The sequence below is a fragment of the Elaeis guineensis genome, chromosome 3, assembly GCF_000442705.2.
Source record: "Elaeis guineensis isolate ETL-2024a chromosome 3, EG11, whole genome shotgun sequence".
Lineage (NCBI taxonomy): Eukaryota > Viridiplantae > Streptophyta > Magnoliopsida > Arecales > Arecaceae > Elaeis > Elaeis guineensis.
In genome coordinates, this window is record NC_025995.2 from 43,422,202 (window position 1) to 43,434,601 (window position 12,400).

The following is a 12,400-nucleotide window of genomic DNA, read 5'->3' on the forward strand; positions in this document are numbered from 1 at the left end:
TTATCACCGTAAATTATCAAAAATACCTACAATAAATGAAAAAATATGCCACTTATCATACTCTCCAACTTGAACTTTGCTCATCCTCGAGTAAAGAAAGAATTTAGAATTAAGTACTGTTTAACTTAAAGTTTCAAATTTCACCCAATAATTTTCATAAGGCTATTGATATTTAGTAGAGCATGAGTGAGGTATATCATTGAAGTATTAATACTAATCAATATGAGAATTAAATCGAGAATACTAATTTTTTTTTGAATTTTTTTTAAATTGTCCCTATCTTTATCTCCAAATCATTAACCTTCATATGGATAAGTATATTGGTACTTTCATCCTTCATTTACTGATTTAATTTTTTTAATATTGTACCACTGTTGAGTGTCTTAACCCCTTAAGCTTTTTGTTTGACCTATATAACGAGTTTTCAGCCAATGACTTCCAAATCAAATGGCTTTAGGGTACTAGGTATAGAATACCCCTTAGACCTATTTGCTCGAATCAAACAGGCTACGAATTAACACTAGCTTTACTACAAAGCTTCTTTGTCCTTTATACCTTTTGATATGAAACTCAATGTTTGCTTAGGCAAAGAGGTCTGATTACTCAGCATGAAGTATTTGAAAACTCTTATGTATATATATATATATATATGAAGAAACATATAGTTACCCTACATAAGCCCATAAGAAGTAAACTCTTCTTTGATGCTAGTAAAAAAATTTAAAAATACTCAAAGAAAACTGTTTAAGTTTCAAACTTAACTCTTTATTAGATTTTCTTAATATTTGATCCCTCAATATCTCATAAACTCTCTAGTCTATACATCATTTTTTTTAAAAAAATATTCGATTTAACTCGATTCTTAAGTGTAATCAGGTGCTTAAATATTAAATACTAACTTACTTGAGGACTTAAAAATTTTTTTGATTATTTTCTCTCCCCAACTTAATTGACATTGTCCTCAATAGAGTAGAAAAAATGAAGGGTGTATATAAAGAGAAAGAAAAAGGAGAGATACCATCTGATTTAGAAATCTTTTCAAAATTGGTTCTCCCCCAACTTAGCCAATATTATTTTTAGATTCCTACAAAAGATACGAAGCAAGACTCGATTAACCTAAATAAAATACAAAAGATAAAAAGTTAAAGCTAAAGCTGAAACTGGGTTGCCTCTCAAGAAGTGTTAAGTTTACCGTCTTCAACCAGACCATGTAAATTTTTTTCACCTACCCCGTATCAAATATTGGATTGATAAATTCTAATGATTTTGGATTGCCAATCTCAGGAAGATGGCCTATGAAAATTTTTAGTATTTTGTTGCCAATCTCCACAAAGTAGTTTACATCTCCGTTCTTAATTGTAGTAAGATAATTCACAAACCCATTCAAAGATCCTTGTTTGTTGAGAATTTCTCCTATTTGTTCTTCTAAAATACTCATGAATTGAGTTTTTAGGTTAGGAGTTGAATTTGATGCAATAGGTACCGAAAGGGTGTCATTTGATTCTAAACATGTATACTTAGGTGTGATCAAAGATGACTTCAGTTCTGGAGGAGGTGGTAATCTTAAAGTGAAAGAACCGGCCTTTAGGGCTGAAGAAAATGAGATTCTTCATTTATATATCTAAGGTAACTCATCTGCTCTCTTCTCCTTATCACTTAGATCTGTATCAGTACTGGGCTCAGGTTCTTCTATTGGGTTAGTCTCAGTACTAACCTCCTTTTCTAAATTCACACTTTGGCTAACATCAGCACTAGCCTCACTCACTTGGTCTTGATATGGGTCCTTAAGAATTCTATCACTTTTAAGCTCAAAAATTATTTTGTCATTTTCAAATTGAAGATTTTTAAGTGGAATATTGGATTGATGACTAGGTCCAGGTGGTTGGTGGATGGGTGGGTCGTTTTCAAAATTTAATATTTGTTGGCTCGATAATTGACCTAGTTCTCTCCTCATGAAAAATTCAGCTAATTGACTTATTTGTACTTCTAGCCTGGTGAGAGATTACTGTTGGATCATAATCATTTGTTGAAGTTGGCTAAATCTATCATCGACTAGAGGGGTCTGTTGAGGGGATGAGTATGAAGGCTAATTGTAATAGGATGGCTGGATAGGCTGACTAGGCTGACTTCTATTATAGGCATAATTCTGGTATTGGGGTCTATTTTAAAAATTTTGTACAGGAGGAATTTGGGTATGAGCCTGAGTCTGCTAGGGTCTCCAAAAAAAAATTAGGGTGGTTCCTCCAGCCTGAATTATGTGTGTTAGAGAATGTATCATTGACAGGCTTGGAGTAATCTTGGGTAGCTTGAACTTGTTCTTGGATGAAAGGTGAAAATTATGCAGCCATGGGATATTCACTCACATGATGGGCTGGGCTAGCACAGATAGAATAAATCTCCTGATAATTGAAAGGTGGTGTGTATTGCGCAGAAGATTGTAAACCTAGGGCTAGGCATTTATCTATAAGAAGGTTGACTTTATCTAATTTTTGGGCTATCAGGTTCAAATCGACCTTAGGACTAGAGAATGAATATTTGGTCCCATAGAATGATGAAAATATCGATGGATTATAGGTAGAAGGTAAAATATTTCTTCATCTACCTAGATGGTTATCAGAATTTTCTAGCCATTTGATTATCAGGTGTAACTTGGATCAACCATTCAATTTCAGAATTAGGTTCAACTAGATCAAAATAAATTATATCGTACATATACTAGTGCAAACCCTAATGTGTGTGGTTCAAATTTTTTTTTAAAGAAGAAGGAGAAAGAAAAGAGAAGAGAAAAAAAGAAAAAAGTTCTAAAGGTTAGATCCTTAAGAAAGCCGTAGACCTAAAGATGAAAGACGAAAAGAATTAGTTATGGTTAAGTATTAATTACTATCAAGTTAGCAAATAATTAAACCTAGCCACCTATGGATTTCTTAGACCTAACAGTTTGATATAGAGTAGCTTAGTCTAAATATAAATTGGGTTTGTTCTCACTTCCTTTAACTAGTCAGGTAAGAGGTGGGGTCGTAGGGGTCCCTCCGTTGCTTGCCTTTGACACCAATTGGATTAGTCAGGTAAGCTAACGGAACCAATTAAATAACCATGAGTCCACTTAGGCTGAGCCTTTGTAACCTCTTGCTTTAGACACCAGTTTCAAGGGTGAGTCCAAACTTACTTTGCACTTGATTTCACCACAATACTCAAACTAAACTCAATTGATTCTAAGGGCCAATGTCCACTGAATTTTAATTAGGTTAGGATTAATGCAGGATGCTGGTTGGTTATTTTTGGGCTACGAAAGGGTGATAAAATTTTTATCTTATCTTATTTATGGGTATTATCCTTAAGTTGATTTGAGATGAATATGCACAACCAATTTCAAGCAAGAGATTCTATGCAATTAAATTAGTTGCATGAAATTAATCAAACTTGAAAATTTACCTTATCTCCAGCGATCACCAAAAATAAATCTAAGATGATGAATGCTTCTAAACAATTAAGTTTCTACTCTTGTCATGCAATTTTTATTAAGTTTATGTGGATGAATTTTTGGCTAATTTGAAAAAAAAAAAATTAATACTAAAAAAAATAGTTAGGGTTAGGGTTAGGATTGATCTCACCAAGCAGAAGTGAAAGCTTTCTATCTCTTTTTCTTGTTTGAAATTTTTTTCTACAAAAAAAAAATTAGTAAACTATATTTACAAAAAAATTTAAGAAATCAAATATTTAAATTGGTGCATTCTCCGACAATGGCGCCAAAAATTGATATGATTGCGATGTTATCGTTAGGACATCGTGATTATCAATCTAATTTTAATTTTAATAAAAATTAAAAATATATAAAAAGTAACGAGTCAGGTCAAATCCATAGAGAAGGTAGGATTTGAATTTGAAATCTTTAATTTTATAAAAAAATAAAATTTTGAAGGAAGCAATTCAAGTCAGAAAATAAAAATTAAAGTGCAAAAAATAAATCGGATACTAAGATCTACTATTTAGATCCTAGTTTCTACTTACAATAAAAATAAATAATAAAAATTTAAAAAATATAAAATAAATTAGTACTAAGATCTACTAACTAGATCCTACCATCTACTTGCAAAAAATAAAAGATAGAAATTTAAAGTGTAAGAAAATAAATTTTATATTAATTAAAATTAAAATTTAAGTATAAAAAATTTAAAAAATAATAAAATAAAATAAAAATAAAATTGTAATAAGAATCTAAAGTTGATCAGCTCAACCTCATTGAGAAGATGGTTGATGACCTCTCCTTCTTCCTTCGTACTCTGTAGAGCGAACCGACTTTTCTTCTTCTTCCCCTTGGATCCCTAAACCTCTAATATTTTTTCTTTATTTTTCATTTATAATTCTATTAATTTTTTCTTCTCCTTAAACTTATTATCAGACCTCCTATTTATAGGTGAATTTTTTAACTTTTTCTGATAGTAAAAGGAGTCCCAAAACCCTTAGAAAATATATTATAACCGTATGAATTAATTTTAGCCGTTAGATTGCATTTGGACCACCCAGATCAAATCAAAAATCTATGTTTAAGTCCTTCTCTCAGTCAGGATCCACCACAGCCATCTGATCATGTGATAGATTGAATTTTGGCCGTCAGATGGTGCATTTTATCTCCTTAATATAGTCGGGGATGCTGATAGCAGTTGGACCTAGCCTCAGATGGAATCTAGGCTGTCGATCAGCACCCTGGATTTCCTATTCAAACTCAAAAATGACGTCAACCATTGGATCAACCTCTAGATTAAATCTCGACCGTTGGATAGTGCAAAAGTTTCCTCTTTTCAGTCGGCAACGAACAGCAGCCATCATATCAAGTTCAGAATCGATATCAACCGTTGGATCATGAAAACTTTCCTCTGCCCATTGTAGACTGTGCTAAAGATTGCGAACCATTTTTGGTGGATTGCACCGTTGAATCCATGGACCAACTGGCCGTTCCACTGTGCATCGAAGGCTATAAATTTTGTTTTTAGGATATTTTTGCTTGATTTTCACTTTGATTTTCATCTGAAAAATAGGAAAAAACTATGCATCAAATTTTTTAAATTTTTTTTATTATTTTAGTGCTTAAATTACTCAATTAAATTAATATCTATTTTTCATAAATATACTCTAATTTTATATTTTTTTCAAAATTATCTATTTTTGCAAAAAAATCTAAATTTTTTTATGAAATTAGGTTTCTTAGAAGATATTAGCACCATAAATTATCAAAAATACCTACAATAAATATAAAAATATGCTACTTATCAGAGACTTAGATAAATGGCTAGAGGCTATGAAATCCAAAATGGACTTCATGTACTCCAATCAAGTGTGGGCTTTGGTTGATGCACCAGAGGCTGTGATCCCTATTGGGATCAAATGGGTCTGTAAGGAAAAGATTGGAGTAGATGGCCAAGTTGAAACCTATAAAGCCAGATTAGTAGCTAATAATTTCAAGCAAAAATAGAATATTGATTATGATGAAATATTTTCATCTGTTGTCATATTCAAATCTATATGGATTATGCTTGCAATAGCAGCATACTATGATTATGAGATTTGGCAAATGGATGTGAAGACCGCCTTCCTTAATGGTTATCTTGAGGAAGAGATTTACATATCTTAGCCAGAAAGATTTGTCTCAAAAGAAAGAGCAAATCAGGTATGCAGGCTTAAGAAATTCATTTATGGATTAAAGTAGGCCTCAAGGAGTTGGAACATCCGCTTTGATGTTACAGTCAAAGAGTTTGGCTTTATCAAAAATATGGATGAATCTTATATATACAAGAAGACTAGTGGGAGTGCCATTGTCTTCTTAATTTTATATGTGGATGACATACTTCTTATTGAGAATGATATCTCAATGTTACAATCAGTTAAGGCATGGCTATCAAGTAAGTTTTTCATGAAGGATTTGGGCGAAGCATCCTATATACTAGGTATAAAGATCTATAGGGATAGATCTAAGAGGATGTTAGGTTTGTCTCAATCCAGGTACATAAACTTAGTGCTAAAAAGATTTAGCATGGATAGGAGTAAAAGAAGTTACTTATCCATGAGTCAAGGCATACATCTCTCTAAAAGGATGTCTCCAAAAATATTGGAAGAAAAAATAAAATGAGTTCTATTTTCTATACTTCGGTAGTAGGATCGATCAAGTATGCTATGCTATATACCAGGCCTGATGTTGCCTATGTCTTAGGCATAGTTAGTAGATTTCAGGCTGATCTAGGAGAAGATCATTGGAAAGTAGTAAAAAATATTCTTAAGTACTTAAGAAGGACTAAAAATATTTTTCTATTATATGTAAGATCTAATCTAAAACTAGAAAGTTATTCTGACTTTAGTTTCCAATCAGACCCTGATGATAGCAAATCCACTTCAGGGTATGTCTTTACTCTTAATGTGGAGCTGTTAGTTGAAAAATTTTCAAGCAGTAGACTCTAGCTGACTCAACCACTAAGGCAAGGTACATAGCTGCAAGTGAAGCCACCAAGAAAGCTGTCTGGATGAAGAAGTTCATAACTAAATTGGATATCGTTCTTGAGATTGAAAATTCAGTACCACTTTACTGTGATAATACTGGAGTAGTTGCTCAATCAAGGGAACCATGGTCTCATCATAAATCCAAGCATATTCTAAGATGCTTCCATCTCATTCATGAAATAGTCTAAAGATAAGATGTTATCATTGAACGAGTAGAAATAAAGAACAACATAGCAGACCCATTCACCAAGGCTCTACCACTGCAGTAGTTTGATCACCACCTTGATTGTATGGAGATAAAATAAAAAGGTGATTAGCTTTAGTGCAAGTGGAAGATTGAAAGGAATATACCCTATAAGCCAATCAAAATTTATATTTTGATGGATTTTCTTATAATCTTCCAGACTCATGTATTGACTTTTTATAAATAAAAAATATTTTTCATCATATGCTGCATCTTACTTTGGTAATGATTATGATGAACTCCATAAATCAGGACAATGGGTTTAGGATTATGATGAGATCATACCTATGAGATCCAAAATCCTAAAAACTCTGATTTAGAATATTCCTAGTCATAGGAGCATTGGGTAGGGGATCAATATTTCGGACAGACTAGCACTTCCTATGTATACTCGATGGAGAGGGTGGCTGATTTTATAAGCCACTTGTGTGAGACACTAATATAAAAAAGTGGGTGCTCATTAAAGAATGAGTTCATTGAATTGATTTGACTTAAGAAATATCTTATGGAATTTACTTACCCATCAAAAGATATTTTCTTATAGTGAGAGTTGTACATGTAATCCTTTGACTTGAGACTACCATAGAACCTTATATACATGAATCCATATTTTGGTTCTTACTCATTTATGACTTAGTCATATACGGAGTGTTCTAGATATGGTGGAATGTATATGGAGGTTGTGAGTAGGTCAACATGGAATTGATCACTCCTAGTAAGAGGAGATCGCATCCTACTTTCTCTGATCAGTTGATGATTCAGGAAGCCTTTGATCAAAATAAAATAAAAATTAGAAAGAGTTTCTAATATTTTATTAATCGAATCATCATTAAAGATTAAAAGAGATATGAATATGATATTGAATTTGACATCATTCCATATCCAGAGTCATATTCGGGGTGCAGGGAGATCGCAGGATCGAATTGTACGGTAACTTTTCACTGAAGGATATTTATAGTATTTTTATCAAAATTTTATATCTTTTAGGTAGACATGAATATTACTAGACATCAATCTTGTCTTGTAGGTTTGATCAAATTAAAGAGTTTAATTCGATCATCAATTAGAAAGAGTTCTAATTGCTAAAATTGTGTTACCTCGATTGGATCTAAATTGGTTAGATTAAATTCTAATCAAATCAGATTGACTTACACACAGACCTACTACTGGTTAGATGTGAAACCTTATGGGTCACATACAAAAAAAATTGATCAAGGGTCTAATTGGATTAGATCATGTTTGCAAAATAGACATGCTAGCACATGTTGCAAAAACTAGCTCCTTGTTTCGAATTGGGTTTGAAATTGATTCCAAATTGGGCTAATTAAAGTCAAATTAATTCAAACTAATTTTGAATTAGTTGGGTCAGCCCTTGGCTACATGTATAAAAAATTTGGTGCCAAGAAATCAGATCCCCATGCATCAAGAATTTTTCTTGTGTGTGGGTGCAGTCTTTGTGCGCAGAAATAGGTTTCGCATCCCATGAGATGGGATGCCCCTTCCTCGAGCTTATCCAGTATTCCATGATGAATTTTTTTTTTTTGTAATTTCTAACTTAATTTTGATTGTAAAAAATCTTTCTGAAGTTAAAACACCTTTCAGCTTAATCATGAAAATTGGTTGAAGTTGGAAATCCTGCCAATCTGATCCATGGCCTGACCAAGAGTCCAACTTGTGAAGGACTCTAATCTATGTGTCTACCTCATCTTATTTTCAGATTTTTTTTATGTTATTAGTAAGTTAGCATCTCAATTTTGGGCCATTGGATGAATAAAAGTCTCTAATGGGTGGTGGAGAAAAATTGCACCATGGGAAGCTGCGCGATGCATCGAAGAATCATGAAGAAAAATATTCCAAAGAGTCCTTCTGCATGAAGCGTCTCTTGAATTTTTTTTTGATGATTGTCATATGTCAAAATCTTTCAGATGGGTGTAAGAATTCATTAGGGGGTGTGAGATTTTTTGATGGATGCGAGATGGCATGTGGAGGGGGGCATGAATCATTCTCGAAGGCAACCCGTCGCTAACTATTTAAAGGGGGCTGCATCAGAGATTTGATTCATTCAGAAAATTACTCTTATCTCTTCTTTCTTCCACACTCTTCCTATTGTCTAATTAGTCTCTTCTTTCTCTTATTAGGATAAGTCAATAAATAGTAAGGACAAGTCTGATTCTAGGACAAGAGCTTAGGAAGAGAATTAAGGAAGACAAGGAGAAAAGAAAGGTAAAGATAGGATGGCTAGGAGAAGAGGAAGAGGGTCTTGAGGTCCTGGTGCTCGAGAAAATTTTTAGAATAAGAATTTTAAAGGAAGAATCATTCCAAAGAGTTGGTGTCCTGGTCATAGCCCTGTGTGGATCACCATTAGAGGGTGAATACTTGGGCACCTGGTGGAAGTTCTGCCAAAATTTGGATTAAGTGTTGCAGGTATTCTTCTATAGCTTGAATTTAATTTTGAATATATATTATATATGATTGTTAATCATCAAGAAGATACTGATTTATGGGTTTAATAATTAAGATTTCATAATTTAAAATTTTTAAAATCTATTATGCTTTCGCTTGCATGTCCACCATGAAACCCTACACTACCAAATCTCCTGAAAGATATTTCTACAACAGGTTTCGGATTTGATCTATTCAAGTCCAACTCTATGAGTTTACTAGATTGTTTCAGTTCTTCTACCAATCAAACTTTATCAAGTTCAATCTTTGAGGTATTAGTTCCTTCCCTAAGAAACTCCTTTTCTAGAAAGACTGTCCTATTACGGACAAACACCTTCTGTTCGTCAGCAAGATAGAAGTAATACCCCTTGGTCTCTTTTGGGTACCCTACAAATAGATACTTGTCAGACCTTAGTTCAAGCTTGTCAATTTTCAAACATTTGGCATAAGCTAGACATCCTCAAATCCTAAGGTGAGAGAATGCTGGTTTACACCCTATCCACATCTTATGTGATATTTTACTTACGAACTTACTCGAAACTTTATTTAAAATATAACAAGCCGACTCGAGTGCATATCTCTAAAAAGAGATTGACAAACTTGCAAAGCTCGTTATGGGCTGAATCATGTCTAACAGGATTCGATTTCTCCTTTCCGATACACCATGATGTTGTGATGTTCGAGGAGGGATCCATTACGAGAGAATTCCATTCTTTTCTAAGTATGTCAGAAACTCACTGGAGAGGTATTCTCCTCCTTGATCAGATCGAAGAGTTTTAATACTCTTTTTCAATTTATTTTTCTACTTCATTACGAAATCGTTTGAATATTTTAAATAATTCTAACTTATGTGTTATTAAGTAGACGTGTCCATACCTCGATATATCATCTGTAAATATAATAAAATAATAATATCCACCTCTGGCACTGGTGTTCATCGGTCCACATACATCAGTATGTATCAGATCTAGAACTTCAATGGCTCACTCATCTTTTTCAATAAAAGGTGACTTGATCATTTTTTCAAGAAGATAGGACTCACATGTTGGAAGTGAATCACAATCACTGACTTCAAAGATTTCCTCTTGTGTCAACTTGTTTATTCTATTTTTGTTAACATGACCTAACCTACAATGCCAAAGGTAGATATTGAAGACATCACTAATTCTAGAGCCTTTGCTGGATGTGTACATTACACTAACAGGTTGTGACAATATGTAAATATCATTGTTCAGCTATCCATTCATCGCATTAATACTATTCATAATGATATTAAAATTATTTTTTTTATTAAAATTTTATAACCATACATGGCCAAGAGGCCTACAGAAATAAAGTTTAATAAAAAGGAAGGATAAAAGTGACATTCACTAAGAACAATTACATTGGACTTGAATATAAGCTTAATAGTCCCTAACGTTAGAACTAAAACTGATCTTCCATTTCCAACATTAAAGAATCTTTCACCTTATTCAAATCTTCTACTGACCTACAGACCCTGCAACGAATTACAAATATTAAACAAACTTTCGATATCTAATACCCAGGTAGTAGAATCATAAATTGAGAAATTACAAGGTGTTATCATATAATTACCTTGTCCAACAACAACTTGCTTCTTTCTCGATCTGTTCGGATCCAAAAAGGCAATACATTGAGGATAATTCCTCTTCTAGTGCCTCTATTTCTCACAGTAGAAGAATTCTGTCTAACTCTGATCGGACTTGGATTACTTGATCTGACTGGGCTTGGGTGTCTCAGCACTTTGCACCCTTTTTTTATTCTTCTTGTTCTTATTTTCTTTCTTAAAGGGTCGACGTCTAGAAGAAGATCCTCCAACAACATTCACCGACTCTTTATAGAGCTGGTGATCCTTCTCAAAGTTCTGCAACAATCCTAGCAAACCGTAATAGTTGACCGCTGGCTTTGTCATTCAAAAATAAGAAAATGAAGGTAGGACTTGGGCAAAGAGTTCAGAATGGCATCTTTCTCCAGCTGCTCATGCAAGAAAAAGTCAAGCTTGCTTAAGCACTCAATTATCTCGATTATGCACAGTACATGATCGATGACTGATGCTCCTTCCATCATTCAAGTATTGAAGATGGCACAACTAGTATTGTGCCTCTCAACATCGTCGGGTGTACCAAAAGACTTGTTCAACATTTGCAACATGTCCTATGGCTGTGCATTCTCAAAACAATGGCTGAACTCATCATTTATTGCAGCCAGCATGATACAACGAACTGTAGTTCGATCGTTGAGCCACTTCTGATAAGTGTCTCTGACCATACTCTATGCATTCGGAGTTGGCTCCTCGGGTGCTAGATCTATCAACACATACAAGATCCGTTCATGCTCTAGGACTATTTTAAGTTTTCGATATCAGCTATCAAAATTTAATCCCATCAATTTATCACTATCTAATAGTGATCGGAGTGACAAGGTGGTGGCCATAATTGTAAAAAAAAATTAAAACCTAATTAGTATATGAATTGATTAAGCCTAAAGATATGAATTTTAGTCTAAAAGTTCTACTATTTTATTCAAATTGATAGCTTCTACCTTCAATCTGAGAAATTACACTAATTCTTTAGTGGGTACTAGAATCCACATGAGCTGCACATGGATCTGAGTGTGGCTCGGCCAACCCCTGTGCATCTATGGATAGGTTCTTAACCAATTATTTCATCAAATAATTTTTAGCATTCAATTTTACCCCAGACACCTCTTTGGCAGGCATGTGGCACCTTCACTAAAAGTTCTGGTTAGGTCCAACCATTAATATGTCAGAATTTAGTGCATCTAACAAATGAGGGACTAGGTCTGAGTGTGACTTGGCTAATCTGACCATCATCAGAAAGATACAACTAAATCAACATATTATAAATGATAATTCTGACAGCCAGATAAGCACCAGGTGTGTGGCACCTCCAATGATCATCTAAACTATTGGACTCATTATCACCCAACTTAATGGGAGGCTATGATCTAGTTATCACCATAACTATTTCATTTTTATGGAGCAAACAATTTTAGAGGATTTAATTAATTGAATTGAGAGATGAGAAAAGACTTGGCCCTAGGTCTAACTCAGTTAAATGGACTTGACTCGAGCTAACCCATTAAACCATGAATTATGAAATTAATACCTTAGATCTTTGATTCTCAAATCTAGATCACTTAATTCTCAACTAAGTTTTGGACTAACATGAGTTCGGATTCGAT